Genomic DNA, 16,965 nt, shown 5'->3' on the forward strand with positions numbered 1-16,965 from the left:
ATTAGTATCCAAGGACCTTGCTGCTCAAAGTGTGTTCCATGCACTGGCAGCACGAGCATCACCTGGGAGCTTATTAGAAAGGCAAGCTCCCAGAATCTGCATTTTAACAAGATCTACAGGTGCTTTTCACACATTAAATTTTGAAGAGACATGAGAAGAAATGGCATCTATTATAAAAAGAAGATGAGCTGAGGGACTAAGTTCAACTGGGTTTAAATCTCAATATAAATTTCTGAGCCCTGAGCCTGATTTAGATAGTGAAAAAAGCGAGAAGTATTCAGGGAGAAACAGCAACGTGGGCAAAATTGCAGAGGTGTGACTGAACCTGTCATGTTGCAGGGAGGGCGAGTGGCCTAATGTGTAGTCTAATATTCTTCCTCGAATGTGAAGATAAGTTGGAAATAGGACCTGAGAGTTCAGAATAAATATTCAACTGCTATTTTCTGATCAATTGGAAATGATTAATGGCTGATATCAAACCACTACAAAACCAACTTTTTGCATACTGTTTTAAAGTTTAATTGTATCTGACACATAGGTACTCAATAAAAATTTTGCTTACTGATTGAATCAACATAAAACATATTAATGTCTGTCATCTTGTGGAGTGCATCCAACACCTCTGAAAGACAAAAGCAGGGATTTTTAAAAAATATTTTCTTATTGTCTTTCTCCATTTTATAGAAAACTGAAGTTTGTGGAGAAACTTACCTCAATGATATTATACTGCTAGTAATTGTTTTAGTCAGATCTCCAATTGAAGTCTTTGGATTCTAAAAGGTACCATCTTTTTAGTCAGTCAGACCTAAGTACTTTGGCTTCATACTTTTGCACATTCAAAACTCAGATCTCATCACGGGAAAAAAGTGCAGACAGAGTGAGGGAAGAAAAAGATGCCCTAGTGTGTCATGATAACCAGTCCTCTACTTTGCAGAAGTTCCCTGTGTGGCTTTTTGTGCCACCAATTCTTGTATCTCTCAAAGGTTGAAGAGGGGCCTCTACTAACTAGAGCTAGCAAGCTCTATTTGTGCACCTTGCTCTGCCATCACAGTGGGCAGTGTGTTCAGATAACCTTTGCCTCATTCTGATTGATAGGCACTATGTTGTATTTTCCACACTGAGTGACACTGAAAGCAGTTCAACCTAGGGAAAGATTTACCAAAAGAAGGGGAGATGAATAAGGCAAATATATTAGTAACCAAGTATTTCATAGATATGATATGAGACTATATGTCATCTACTGAAGCCAGTTTCAGATTACTGACGACTCTACGAAGGTAATACCTAGTGTATGAAATGGTTGTTCCAGAAGACTGTGTGGTATTATGAAGTATGTAGACTTGGGAATCAAGCTGAAACAAATGTCATTTCTGGCATTAATACCACCATCATGCCCTACTGACTAGTTCACATTTACCAAACACTTAGGATATGCCAGGGAAAGTATTAAGTGTCTCCACAGGCATTATTTCATTTAATCCTTACAATCACCCTGGTATAAACCCTAAATTATAACTAGAAATGTAGGTTCAAGTGGTTTCAGAACCTGCTTCCATCACACAGTTGAAAATAGGTATAGTTTCAAATCCACGTCTGCCCACCTTTAGAGCTCACTCATTCAACCTTAGTATCACGTGCCTCCTGTGCAGCTCTGGGGACTTGAAACCAGTCCTCTCAAAGGCATGGCTTCCTCTATTTAAAAATAGGAAGACAACACATGCAAACACCAATACAATAGTTAATGCATATATAAGTGTTAGAAGAGTGCAAGGCACATAGTAGGCACTCGATAATATTAGCACTTTTTTTCTTTCCCTCTTGAGAAGTCCTAGGGAAGGAAAAAGCTATCCTCTAAATATCAGCTCTGTAAAGCTTGCAAAGGTTTTGATTACAAACAACATCATTGTACTGGAGTTACTCAACAACATTTTGACTTTGGAGGCTGGCTTTACATACAGTTTTGACAGGACCATGGGATCTGTTACAGAAAACAGAAACTCTCTCTTTTTTTTTCCTTTTTTCTTTTTAGTGCTTGAAAGGCTCTATGGTGCCACACACCCACCAAATCACACCAAAAGTACTATCAGACAGTCTTGGTAACACAACTTTGATCTGAAGTGTCTCTGATGTTTGCTCTTGGCTAATCTGAGCCAAAGGTTTCAGCTTCCTCATGATTTTTTTCCTTCAATTTACTTCACGTTGAGAGAAAGAAGAAACACTGCTAGGGCTTTTTCATATTCAACAGTAAAACAAGAGGAACACCCCCTATTTTCCAGCTTTCTGTAAGAAGCAAATGAGATAAATATTGTTTCATGCTTGACTCATGGTAGGTGGTAACTAGTCCTTAATTCCTGCCTTCAAAGGTCTTAAGCCACACGATGGCCATGAACCAGCTCTTTCTTTGCCTCTAGAAAGGTTTAGTAAATGATCATTTCAAATAAAATGTGTTTGTAAATGGTTTTCCTGGGAATGTCTGTTCTGCTTTGCAAATGAGGGGCCCAAAGATAGCTTTTTTATTTGAAGATAAGAGCTGATAGAAGAGGTGATAGCTGGCTTGTAAAAGTTTATAAAAGAGCCTCACAAGAACCAGTGTTAATAAATAGAATTCAAGGGGAAGGAGAGGTTAAGAAGTGAGAAGCATTTAGTCTAGATAAGAGGTATCAAGATTTGTTTGCTATCATTAAATAAATGGGGAAGTTATTCTAAGGAGAAGATCAAATTTGGAATACAGTTCTCTACAATGGACAGATGTAAAGGCAACTGAGTCATGATGCATAGTCACAGGGAATGAGGCCAAGTCATAGAACACATTGAGTAACATGGGTGATCACACCCTAATGTATTTAATAATACAGGTAAAAGACCATGTACCCCTGAAAAGCTCCTCCTGTAACCTATAGCCCTCATCAGGGAATTTTAAGATTTTTCATTGACACCCAAGTCTGGTATTTCAGAAATATGATATTTTATCTACCTTGAACCTCAGTTTATTTCTCACTGATCAAATAAGGATAATGTATAATGTGACCCTTTACTGGTATTGAGTATGGTGATTTTTCATGTATTTTTTTAGTTTTGATGTCACTGACTTGTCCATAACAAATTTCTGAGATAGTTTCACTATTTCTGTATTTTATATACTAAAACTGAGGCTTAGATACTTAAATAACAGGCAATGGCCCATAGTTAGTGGGTGGCAGAGCTTAGATGGACAACCCAGATTGTCTGACTTTAAAATTTGTTATTTTGAATATGTGACAGTAATCTCCTCAAAATTTTTTTTTTTTTTTTTTTCATAAGATAATGAACATGGAGGCAAGGGGCATTGTGTCTCACAGATGACTGACATTAGGTCAATATTTGTGGAATCTGAGGTCAAAATGATAAAGAACTGTCCATCTTGTATTATATACCACATATCACCAACTTTAAAGTAACATAAGGATGCTTTGGCAAACATGCTATATAAATGAAAAGTAGACACCATGAGGGACTGGACAGTCTTCCTAAAGTTGCCGCCCCATTCAAGATATTTCTAAACTCTCCCTGGTGAGTCATATTGGAGTTTGAAACACAGACAATTATTTACTTACATTAGAGTACATTTCTGGGTTTTAGAAGGAAGCTTGGAAGTTTGAAGAGGCCATTTGTCAATCTAGGTGACTACTTAGGGGTGCGCATGGCATAGATGGGGTAGTCTGGGAAGAGCTGCAAGACTGCTTCACAGCCCCCCAAAGAAGCTGTGTTTATATGCTTGGCTTCTTCTTGAAAATAAAAATGTTTACTTTTACAAAGGTATTTAATGGCTATTTGTATAGCAAAAAGACAAAGGAAGAAATAGCAAAACAACAACAAACAAATAGTAACAACAAAGCTTGGGCTTGTATGTCAAAAAGGTCCAAAGGCCCATCCTCCTCCCCCTCCCCGCTGAGCTGTGCAAGCTCGTTTCCCCTCTGAGTCCATTACTGTCAAGAGGGATAACAATTTCTTCCTTGTTGGATTTCTGTAGATGGTAAATGAAGTGACGTATATGAAATCACTCCTAACACAGCACCTACATGGTCACGATTCAAACGCTGCCTGTGTCCTGACATTTTTTCTTACGTTTCTTGATTCTTACTTGTAAAAACAATGGCTTGGAGGTTCTGACAGATGTGATAATCTTTCTACCACCCTGTTCTTTTTGTGATATGATTCACTTGTCATTCCGCAACATAATTTAATTTTAAAAGTAAGATATTGTGAGCACTTGAGACCCAGTTGAAGTTATTCAATCAGAAAAAGGTCACAGTAACATATAAATATTGAAAAGAATGATAATTAGGCAGGGAAAACAACAGAATACATTTAAAAGGCATGGAACAATTTTTAAATGTTAAAATCCCAATTTAGTAATGTTTACACTATATTTAATAGTTTTATTTCAAGCCAGAATCCTAGTGTAAAGAAGAAAAGGATTTACTTAGAAGCAATTTTAGAAACACACATACACATTATCAAACATGCAAATGTACACAAGTGAGTGACTCAATTATTTGGGTGTGTAGTTACTATTAATGATTCTCACATTCCTCAGAACTATTTACACAATAAAGTTATAACAAGTCAAAAAATAATGCAGCACTGGGAAGAAAACAACACACCATAATAGGCTGTGTTCATTTAGCAGTTGGCAAGTTTCAGAGGTTCAGCAATCTGGTCTAAATGTTTATATGAAGACTTTCAGTCTGAAAAAGAAATCTTTGGAATATAAGTCTAAAAAACAGGCCTTGCAATTCATGGATCAGGCTTTGAATTCTTTAGGTACTGATTGTTCAATGATTTAACTCCTCTGAGCCTCTGTTTCCTGATCTGTAAAATGGGAATGAAATTAGCACATGTGTTATAATACAGGATTGTTCAAATAAACAGTCTCAAGTATAGTGTGTGGCATACAGTAATTGATTATAAATGTTATTCTTCTGCTCCTATTTCCTTTTCTGAAGTACCAGAAAAATTTTTTTTTATCATTTACATTGACTAATTATTTTAAGCATCTGTGCTTAATGGGTAATATTCATCTTTAATATTACATAACGTTATCCAACACAATTTTAGTATGCAAAATGCCCCCACCACAATTATGTAAATTGGGCTTCATGAAGACCCTGTGAGTAAATTAAATGAAGATGCTAATAACAACTGGGCAAGAAAACAAACTAAAGTACAAAGTACAGAATGGAGGAGATCCATAACTATACCCTAAGTCTTCCAGTTCTTGAAGAAACCTGATATTTCTTCTGCTTCTAGCTATGACAAACTAATTGGTACTAAACTTGCCCTTCCACTGAAAAATAAGGACTGTAGAACTGGACAGAATATAGAAGACACTATTTTCAGACACTGAACAACAGACAATGTGAGGCTGTGGTTCTTAAGGCATGAGGTGAGCCAAATATTGTAATGGGGAATAAATATGCTATACTTCTATAAAGCTACCAATGCTTATCTTAGTAAACGTTAAACTCGGCTTGTTACTCTACCCTAATTTTTTATCTCAAAACTAAAGCTTGCATGTTAAAATGTATTTTTGTATACTTTTCTAGAATCAGCAGTTTCAGTCCCTGTGTGAACCTAAGGAGCACCCTGTCCTCAAGGCCCCCTGGGCACAGAAAGTCAATCCGTTGGCCATCTCAAGGACACTGACAACGAAAATCCTCATCAGGACCAGCAAGAACACTGCCTGCATGTCACAGCCTCTCCCCCTGATCTTTTTGTTCTGCTTGCCATCTCCCTCCTTATAAAAATCCCTGACTGCACTGAGATGTTAAGATGGGCTTTGGAACAAGAATCCCTCAGTTTCCTAGATGGCTGGCACCTGAATAATCCTCTTACCTTCTCACCAGCACCTGTCTCATGAATTTGGCTTTTGTTGCTGCAGGCAGCTGGACTTGGATTTGGTTACCATATATGCTCCAACTTTTGGCCTACATGCATTTTCTAGACTGCAGCCAGCAAAGTGGAACCCCAAAGAGAGCATGGCAAGGAAGTAGGTTTGGGGCTGCTGATGTATCTGAGCAGGTATGTAAGAGGCTGAGTAAACTGTGCAGGGGGTGAACCACAGCATTATGAATAAGAGTTCCTTATGGGACTGTTAATAATGTGTTAAGCTATCCATGATCAGAACAAGCAAAGGGTTGCATAGAGCAGGGGACGTTAAAGTTCTGTCCCGTCTGGTATGTAGATGTTGCTCAGATCCTCAGGCAGCCAGCTGAGACCCAAACTATATAGAAGCATGAAAAATAAAAATAAAAAGCAGAAATGGACAAAATTTTTAAATAATGGCAATAGAGAAATTAATTCAAAATTCAGCTCCTTGCCGACATTAATAAAAGTGATGTGCCTAGCAAGATTGATCAAGAAAAAAGTTTTTTGAAGAAGTCAATGGTCTTTTCACTACACTATCTGTTGCATTAATGGGGATGGAGATCTAGAAGCAGAACTTTTGTTAACAGCTTGTGACCTCCCAAGAATAAATTTCCCCATGAATAAAAAGTACCAACATTACAAATAATACTAAGGCCATGTATTTCTGTGTCATCATACATCTTAGAACGCTCTTCTACATCACTCTTATAAGGTCTAGCAACCTTGTAAAGAAGGAAGAACAGATTTTCAGGTAACAAAGAAGTTAGTGCAAGCTCAGAGATGTTTAGTCTCATGGTCAAGTTCAAATGGTTATAAAGGAACCAAGGTAGAATCAGAATCAACATTTTAACTCCAGTCTTATTTTTATATGGAAAAGTAGTTAGTACAAAGAACTTTTCCCCACCATCTTTCAGTGATCATTATTGGCCAAGAACGATTCTGTTTCTTTGAGGATAATTTGTTTATTATTAAGGGAAGCAAATTTTCATTAAACAGTCAACCTGTACCAACAAATAAGACCCTCTGTCTCAGACAGATTGCAAGGTCTTCTCTCTGTCTTTTTAGTTTCAAATTAAATGGATAATAGAAGTAGACTTCAGGGGCTGCTTAACAACTGAAATGAAATGTAAACATATATGAAACCCAAAAGAAAATAACATTCCATCTAAATTCCTCTTTTATTTCAATGAGCTCATTAGTCAACTAGAAATGAATGCAACAGTAACAAGGTAACATGAGTCACTAACAAAATAACTTATCAATCATGTTTAATTAGCATACTTTCTCTATAATCTAAAATAGTGTTCTTTTCATTTCAAAGGACTCCTTTCCGCTGCTTTTTAGTTTTTGTTTTGAATTCAGGTGATAAGGATATTAATTACAGTTTGTTTTTTAGTTAGGTCCCTACCCCCCCAGTTTTAAGAGAGAGAAATTAGAATGGAAGAATCACATTTCTGACCCAAGATAGACTCTCAGGAGAAAGGAGGTTAACATTTTTGGCACCAGTTCTGAGGTAATCATTCCTGGAAGACTTTGGTGCATCTAGAAGATATTAATCCTTTATCATCTCTAATTCCCCTTATTCTCTGGCTTTTATTTCAAAACACATGCTGGTGCCAGATTGCTTGGGTTTACCCACTGTGCGACCTTGGCCAAATTACTTAACCTGTCTGGGCTTTAGTTTTTTTACCTATATAATAGGGTTGTTGTGAAGACTGAATGAGTTGAATATAAATAAAGCTGTTTCAAAAGTCTTGCTTTGTAAGTATTTGCTATTGTTAGGTTTCAGGGGCTCGGCAGAGGGAGAGAAAGGCCAGCGGACAAATGTTGAACAATACCGTTTATTGAGTATACAACACGGTAGGCTGGGGTCGGGGAAGACACCAGGTCAGGGCAGAGTGAGTTTTTAAGAAGTTCTGAGGCTTGGGATACATAAGCAGTACAGGATAGACTAAGTTGCCCCATTGTACAGCCAGCAGGTGGGTGGTTGGGCAGTTGCCATCTCCTGATAGTCTCCGAGTCTAGGGCAGCTAGGGGAGGGAGTGGGGGGAGGTGAGCTGCCTTATGGTGGACTTTTGGAATGGTGGGCCTCAACCTCACAGACACCTTTGAAGGACATAGGCAGTCACTGGTGCAGGGACAGCAGACTTATTGGGGGTTAGGCAGTTCCTGATACCAGAAGTTACTCTGGGGGCTTGCTAAAACCAGCCCTGGATTCCCAGAACCCAGGTCTTATGCCTAAGAGCTGTTGGTATTATCATTATTACCCCATTTCTTCCCAACCGTTGTGCCCTCTCCCTTCCCTGGGAACACCTTGTGTTTGGGCAGCAGAAAATTTAGGTTTGGAATCTGCCATACCGCTCATCCACCATGTGATCTTTAGCAATTTACATCACCTTTCTGAACTCCAGTTTCATTATATTTATAGTGAAGACAAAATTCATTTCTGTCTTGGAGGGATGTTCTTTCACTTTATGGAAGCTGCTCTTTCCCCACGCTCCATGCACCCTCATTCTGTGCACTTACTCAGGTAGCTCCGGCTCAAAAGCTAAATCCAGGGTACACTTGTCTCAACTCCTACCCTTTTCAAGTACTCATAACCCTTGCTCAGTGCATTGCTTCTCTTTTTATGTTGAATTACAGCTGTTTATAAAGATTATATATATATATATATATATATATATATATATATATATATACACCTCTTTCCTGTTATGCTGCAAGCTACTTGTGGGAACAACTCAAGCCATGTTCTCACTCAAGTCACTGTTGCTGAGCAAACTAATTTGGTTCCGTAAGATAGAGGCTGCACGGAAGAGGCTATGAGTGCTATCCCAGACATCAAGTGACCTCAAGTGACCCTGAAAATAAAGAGACACACCACAGCACCTCGTGTCAGAGTCACAGACATCTCTTCCCAACCTCTTCATTCTGACCTACACTGTACCCAGTGGCAAAGCCAAATTTCCTGAAATGTCTCACTTAGTTGCTGACTTTCAAGATCGTTTCCGATTATAGTGTCTTCTTTGTTTCTGGCCTCATATCCCTTTCTTCCCCTTCAAATTGATCATTTCTTTGCTAATTTCTATTTAGTAATTTTTCCTGGACCATCCAGTTCTTAGAAATACACTATTTCTTCTGCTTGTAGCTAAGATAGACTTACTGGTGCTACACTTGTCCTCCCACAGAAAAACAAAAAACTATAATACTGGACAGAATAGATGAAAAAACTGTTTCCTTCTCATTTCTTTTGTGGAACTTCTCATCTACATACCTATCCATCCACCCACCCATCCAATAACCAGTTATTACTCACCAGTAAGGCAAAAGGCAATGTGCAGGGTACTAAGAATAAATTGTAAAAATAAATTGCACACCTTCACAGCACTCAAAGATGTATTGCAGCACTTTGGTATAAGAAAATTCAATTCAACGGAAATAAAATGAGGATGTGAAAATGAGTCAAATATGGGTCTCAAGAAGCTTACAAGACTAGCGAAGAAATCAACCCTTAGAAAAGTTTTACAAGCATGATATGTGTTGAAATGCAAATATTAGAATGATGAAGAATCAAATGTGTGCTCTGTCAGGCAAGGGCTTGATGACCTGGAGAAGTTTCTCAGCTGCTGTCGTACTCACTTTTATTACTGGTAAAATGGGGTAGAATAGTATAACACAGTGTTGGTTTGAACACCAAATAAGATGATTTAGAAAAGTGCTTACCTCATGGCAACTATTTTCAGAATACTTAAAGTAATACTGTCCATGCAGACTCACTGTGAGAATGAAATAGAATAACGGATGAAAGCATCTAGGATATAGTAGGTGTTCAATGCTTTCTAGGTTCCCTATTTCCTTTGCCTGTAACTCCTTTGGTCAGTGTAGTTTCCATATTATATTCTCCAAAGGAAATGCATTAGGAGTTCCATGACCTCTGTGTGATTTTCTCTCCCTACAGGTTTCTGCAGGCAGAAGTTCAATCCTGCTTTCATCTCAGACTCCCACATTACCGTTAACCACTTGACAGCCTAATCCTTATCAGGGTGAGACAAGACCATCGTTCCAACTCCAGGCAAGCCAAGCACTACAAAGTGATGTACTGTGGCCCCATCCACGGCATTGCTGCCCTGACAGGTAAATTAAGAATCTGCTCAGGGATAGCACATTGCATCTGTACCCTCAAAGGAAAAGTTATAGAAGGAAGCAGACATTCACTCATGGAATGAAAATCAGAAGGTGTATGGCTCTGAATTCCTTTTAAGCAAAACAAAGCTTGCCTCTCCCAGTGCGCCTTCTTTCTTTCATTTATCACATACAATAACTTATTCATCAAACATTCACTGAGGGTATACAATGGGCCTAGACCTAAGTAAAGGTGAATCAGAGATGGACAAGCCCCTATCTCAGCTCTCAAGGATCTCAAAATCTAGTAGAAAATACAAACAAAGAAATAATAAAATTCACTAATGTGTTATATAAAAATATAATAAGGTGCTGACCAGAGCTTCATGTGGCCATGCCAGGGAAGGTTTCATAGAAGACGTAACATTTACTTCATGCTTTGCAGAGTGAGTAGGATCTGAACCAATTTTATTTAATAAACATTTATTGAGAAGTTGGTATATAAGGGCAATATGCTAAGTTTTGGGCTACAAACATTAATAGGGCTCTATATGAACTACCAAAGGAGCTCACAGCCTAAGCCCTGCTCACATAGGAGGTTCCGGAGAGACAGAACTAGCTGTGAAAGTGTGTGCAATTAAGGCATGTAGAAGAATGATGAGTAGCTCAGGTTTGAGGGCAAAGGAAAGTAGTTGGAGATGAGGTTGGTACCTGATTCCAAGAGATCTGTGAGCCATACTAAGGGGCTTAGCAGGGAATCTGGACTTAAGTTTGTTTAGAAAATGGACAATCATAAAGGTGGTTTTGTTTAAGAGGGAGAAAGATGAATGCATATACTGATGTCCTCATTCCCAGATGAGAGAAGAGTAATACAGAGCTATTTCTCCAAGTGGGGTTCATAAACTAGGAGCTTCAGCAACAGAGGAGCTGCTTAGCAATACAGAGTCGCAGGCCCAGCTCAGAACTACTGAATTAGGATCAGCATGTAAACAAGATCCCCAGTGAGCATAAGATTCACATGAACATTAAAGTCTGAGAAACAGGTGCCTAGGGATTCAAGCAACTTACTCAGGGCCACACAGTTGATTGGTAATCAGACAGAGACTTTTTGACCTTCACCCCAATGCTCTCGTCACTTCCATGCCTCTTCCTCAGGGATTTCTGTGACCCTCTCCTTATGGTGAATGGTGCAGCATATTTTAGTTCCAGTTGCTCAGTGCTTGAATAGAGAGATCAGGTCTCTCTGGAAAGACAGGCTTGAAGTGGAGTCTCATCTCAGCCAAAAAGAGTGTTTGGCAAAAATATCTAGTGTAGTCATATTCCACCACATAGTGATTATTACAATTTTAATTTACACATTATCCCAACATATACTTTCTGCTAAAAAACAATCTCTCCTTAAAATGAATAATAATACAATTTTAGTTTTGATGGACTTCACATTACACTGACGAGCAGACATTTCTTTCAAGAAGAACAATTTCAAGGTGCTACATATGTCAGGGGAACGTGACAGCACCAGTGGTCTGGCAGTCAAGAGTGAGAATGAAGAGATGGAGGGACCAAGAGCAAGGACAGGATGGCACTGATGAGACCGAGGATATTTTTGGTAAAAACATGGTGGGGCTCTCTGGTGAGTCTCCTGATGCTTGAGAATGTTCAGGAAGAGGGGAATATTTTTTTTAAAGGTTACTGCAGACTATATATTCTGTAAATATCTTAGAGCTAAGTAAACACACTAGTTGACATTATCTATGGAGGATATGTTCCATGGCCCCCAGTGGATGCCTGAAACCATGGATAGTACCAAATCCCATATGTACTGTTCTTTTTTTCATATACATTCATATGCATAATAAATTTTAATTTATAAATCACTCACATTAAGATAAAAATAACTAGTAATAAAATAGAACAATTATAAAAATATACTGTCATAAAAGTTATGTGAGTGTGCTCTTCATCTCTCTCTCTCTCTCCTAACTGAGATGGCTAAGGGACTAATGGGCAGATAGCATATACAGTGTAGGTACAATAGACAAAGGGATGAGTCATATCCGGGGCAAATGGAGTGAAACAAAGTGAGATTTCATCACACTACTCAGAATAAGGCACACTTAAAAGCTTCCAAATTATTTATTTCTAGATTTTTTTCTTCAATGTTTTTAAACTAAGTTGAACACGGGTAACTAAAACCATGGATGAAGGGGAACCGCTGTACTGCAATTTCTGTTTAGGATAATTTCTCTACATATGTTGACACTACAGCACTGAGTTAGGTGTTTTGTTTTATACGAAAGTATGAGAAAAAATAATACTTGTAAGGTTCTTAGTTAAATGTGAAGCTAGTTAGAAAGGATGTCCCTCTCCTCAATGAACTGTGCACCCCCGCAGTCATGTTCTGTGTAGTTAGTTCCCTACCTTGAAACCTAGCCTGGCCCTGTGACTTGTCTTTGGCCAATAGGATTCAGGGATAGTGATACTCTGTGACCTCTAAGGCTAGAGTTTGAGAAGCCTTGCATCCTTGCCTGGATCTACTGAAATGCTCATTTTTATGAAGCTTTATACAATCTCAATTTAATCTTTATCATATCCATTCAAATTAAGAAATTAAGTTATGAAATAGAAACCATGTATACAGTGACAAACAAAATAAGTAAGATTGCTGTTGTCAGAAAGATCACAGTTGGTTCCTTCCATACCATGTCATCCTTTTTCACTTTCCTGCTCTATTCTCTAATGGAAACTGGGCAAGCCCTTAGATACCCATACCTCAATCTGTGTGCCTCAACATGCGCATAGTCTACTGGTGTGACCCCTAACCCTGGACTCTTCACCTTCCAGTTCATTTTACATGTCACTACCCACAACCAAATATATCATCCTAAAATTCTATTAAATCTTGTCATTTTCCCAACATCAGAAGAATCTATCATCTTCATAAGGAATAGGTCAAGTTGGAAGTGGTTGATTGACTAAGAACCACTGAATTGTCCTGAGGTAGTCAGTGAGATTAAGATCATGGGAATCATTCAGCAGAAGAATTAATAAAATATTGGGAAACAGAGTACTATGTCTGAATTTGATACAACAGAGTAGAAAAGTCTTAATGATGACCAGTTACAGATCCAGAGGGTTGCCAAGTAGTACATGGCTGAAAATAAATAAAGTTATAGAAATTTGAAAAGTTGTGAAGGTAAGATAACAGGATGTTGTGTGGTGAACCACAGACACAAACCTTTATTAAAAAATATAACACACTACATGATAACAGTACTTGGGGTATAGAGTAAGATTACGATTCAAATACCAGGAATCTGTGATGAATGTGGGGAAATGAACAGGAAGGCAGCAGATGGCCCTGGAAGACCTATCTACAAGATGGTAGAGTAAAATTAGCTTTTAAGGAATAGGAAAAAACAATGATTTAGGAGCTCTGGGGAACTAGAAGCATTTGAACCGCTTTGCTCCCAGGCTTGTGGTTAGTGAGATGTTCATTCATTTGTTCCACAGTTTTTGTGACTTAGTATATAACAACAACAACAACAAATCCTTGGACTGGGATGTGTAACACAAAGGCAGGCTTCACTTGATGGTGTTCTTAGATGGAAACTTCCTAAGGGGATACAGCAGTGCCTCAGAATCAGACCTCACAGGGCAGTACTTAAATTACATAATGTTTTTCACACAAAACAATTTTTCACTGACATTGCCTTGATCACACTTATGGGAATTCAATTTCACAACCACTGCTTACACACACAAAAAAAAACAAGAACCATTTGGGAAAAACAAAGTAATTGTTATTATTGCCAACCAGTTGATTCCTGGTATTTTTAGTAGCTGGTTATTAAGGTACACACACTTTGTGATTTTGCTCTTTGTCCTACCTCCTGTCAATTTTGCTGACATTTGAGTCTTCAATATTTCTACCTTAAGAGGGAAAATAATAGAAAAGAGAGAATTAAGAAACAATGTTACTATGTATATTCTATCTTTTGAAATGTTCCTTTCAGATCTCTTGTCTCATTTGTTTTTCCTAACATGCCTGAGGCCTCACGAGTACAGGTCACTTGGAGGAATTGTTGAAATGCAGGCTGTGAGACTTCAGCCACAGAGATTCTGTGCTGGGTAAGGCCAAAGACTTGATAGTTCTAACAAGTTTCAGATGATATTGATGCTGCCTATTCTGGAAACTCTAATTTTTTGGATTTCCTCTTTAATCCATTGGTTGTTCAAGAGTATGTTGTTTAATTAGCACATACTTGTGAATTTTTCAGTTTTCCCTTCTGCTGATTTCTAGTTCATTCTGTTATGGTTAAAAAAAAGAAAGAAAGAAAGAAAAGAAAAAGATATTGGTATGATTTCCATTTTCAAAAAGGCTTTGTTAAGACTTGTTTTGTGACCTAATGTAATTTATACTGGAGTACGTTCTGTGTGTGCTTGAGATGAATGTGATTATGCTGCTATGGGTAGAATATCATATATACATATATATGTCAGGTGCACATTATTTTTAGTTGTTCAAGTCCTCTGATTCTTTATTATCTTCTGTCTCAGTGTTGTAGCCACTATTGAAATCTGAGTATTGAAATCTCCTATTATTTATGTCTTGCTGTCTAGTCTCTCTTCAGTTCTGTCAATGTTAGCTTTACATATTTAGGTGCTCTAATGTTGAATGAATATACATTTATAATTGTTATATTTTCCTGGTGGATTGACTCTTTTATTATTATATGTTCTTTGTCTCTTGACTTAAAAGACTATTTTGCCTGATACCAGCATGGTCACCCTTGCTTTCTTATGATTACAATTTTTTAAAATATTTTATCTATTCTTTTTTTTTTAACTGATGTGCATAATTTAATATAAAGTGAGCCTCTTCTAGATAACATATAGTTGGAATATTTTTCTCATTCAGCCACTCTATATATTTTGATTGGGGAGTTTAATTCATTTATATTTAACAGAGTTAGTGATAGTGAAGGACTCACTATTGTCATTTTGTCAGCTGTTTTCTATCTTGTAATTTTTTTTGTCCCTCTTTTCTTTTCTTGCTCTCCTTCTTTATGCTTTGTTGATATTTTTGGAGTGATACACTTTTATTTGTTTCTTATTTTCTTTTGTAATTATTTTATTTGTAGTTACCATGGAGTTTACATAAAACATCTTATTATAAGTTGATAACTTAAATTGCAAACAAAAACTCTTTTTTATTGCTCTTCCTCCCACATTTTATGTTCCTGATGTCACAGATGACATCTTTTAATATTTTGTATCAACATATTTTATAGTTATATTTATTGTTTTTACTTTTGTCTTTTAACTTTTATGCCTGAATTAAAAGTACCTTATGCACTCACTGACATTACAGTATACTATGTTGTCTATATATTTACCTTTATCAGCAAGCTTTATACTTCGAAAAGCTTCTGTGTTGCTGTCTAGTGTCCTTTTATTTCAACTTGAAGAACTCTCTTTAGAATTTCTTGTAAGATGGGTCTAGTGTTGAGGAACTTCTTTAGCTTTTGTTTTTCTGGGAAACACTTATCTCTCCATTTCTGAAGGACATTTTTGCCCAGTTAAGTATTCTTAGTTGGCAATTTTTTTTTTTCAGTGCTTTAAATATATTATCCATCTCCCTTCTGATCTGTAAGATTTCTGCTAAGAAATCTGTCGAGTCTTATGGAGGCTCTATTGTATGTGACAAATTGCTTCTCTCTTATTATTTTACAAATCTCTCTTTGTCTTTGACTTTTGACAGTTTGACTATAATGTGTCTCAGTATATAACTCCTTAGTTTCTTCTTACTTGAAATCTATGGGCCCCTTGAAAGTAGACATCTAGTTTCTTCCCCAGATTTGAGATGTTTTCCACCATTATTTCTTCAAATAAAGTTGCTGTTCCTTCTCTCTCTTTTCTTTCATGACTCCCATAATGTGTATATTAGTCCATTTTATAGTATCCTGTAACTCTCTTAAGCTTTCTTTACTAAATTCTTTCTTTTTTCTTTTTGCTTCTCTCACTGGATAATTTCAAATGACCTATCGTTGACTTTGCTGATTTTTGTTTGTTTGATTAAGTCTGTAGTGGAAGCTTTTTTAATGAATTTTAAAATTCAGTTATTATTTTCTTCAGCCACATTTTAAAAAACATTTTCTATTTCTGTTGCTATTTCATTTTGTTTGTGTATTGTTTTCTTGAACTCACTAAGTATTATTCTAATGATAATTTTGAACTCTTTGTCAGGTAATTCATATACCTCTCTTCATTTAGATTTAGTTTCTAGAGATTTATTTTATTCATCTGCTTGATTCACATTTCCCTGACTTTTCTCATATGACTTATTTTGTTTAGCATAATTTTTTCAAGCTCCATCTATGTTGTTGCAAATGGTATTGTTTCATGTTTTTGTATGGGTGAATAGTATATTTATATATCTAGATATAGATATATAAATATATAGATATAGATCACACACACACACACACACATATCTCACATTTTCTTTATCCAGTCACCTATTGAAGAACACAGGTTATTTCCATGTCTTGGCCACAAAAAATAATACTGCAAAGAACATAGGGGTGCATTTTTTAAAATGCTTTTAACTTTTGTGAGGTAGATATCCTGAAAAAGGATTGCTGGATTGAATGGTAACCTTATTATTAATTTTTTGAATTATCTCCATATTGTTTTCCATAGTGGCTCTAGCAATTTACATTCCCACTAGAAGTTTAGAAGGGTTTCTTTTTCTCCACAACCTCTGCAACATTTTTTATTTCTTGTCTTATTGATCATAGCCATTCTAACAAGTGTGAGGTGGTATCTCATTGTGGTTTTGATTGACATTTCCCTAGTAGCTAGTGAAGTTAAACATCTTTTTATATATCTGTTGGTCATTTGTATGTCTTCTTGGGACAAGCATCTGTTCAA

This window comes from Furipterus horrens, unplaced genomic scaffold, assembly GCF_987537825.1.
Source record: "Furipterus horrens unplaced genomic scaffold, mFurHor1.1.pri manual_scaffold_2, whole genome shotgun sequence".
NCBI lineage: Eukaryota > Metazoa > Chordata > Mammalia > Chiroptera > Furipteridae > Furipterus > Furipterus horrens.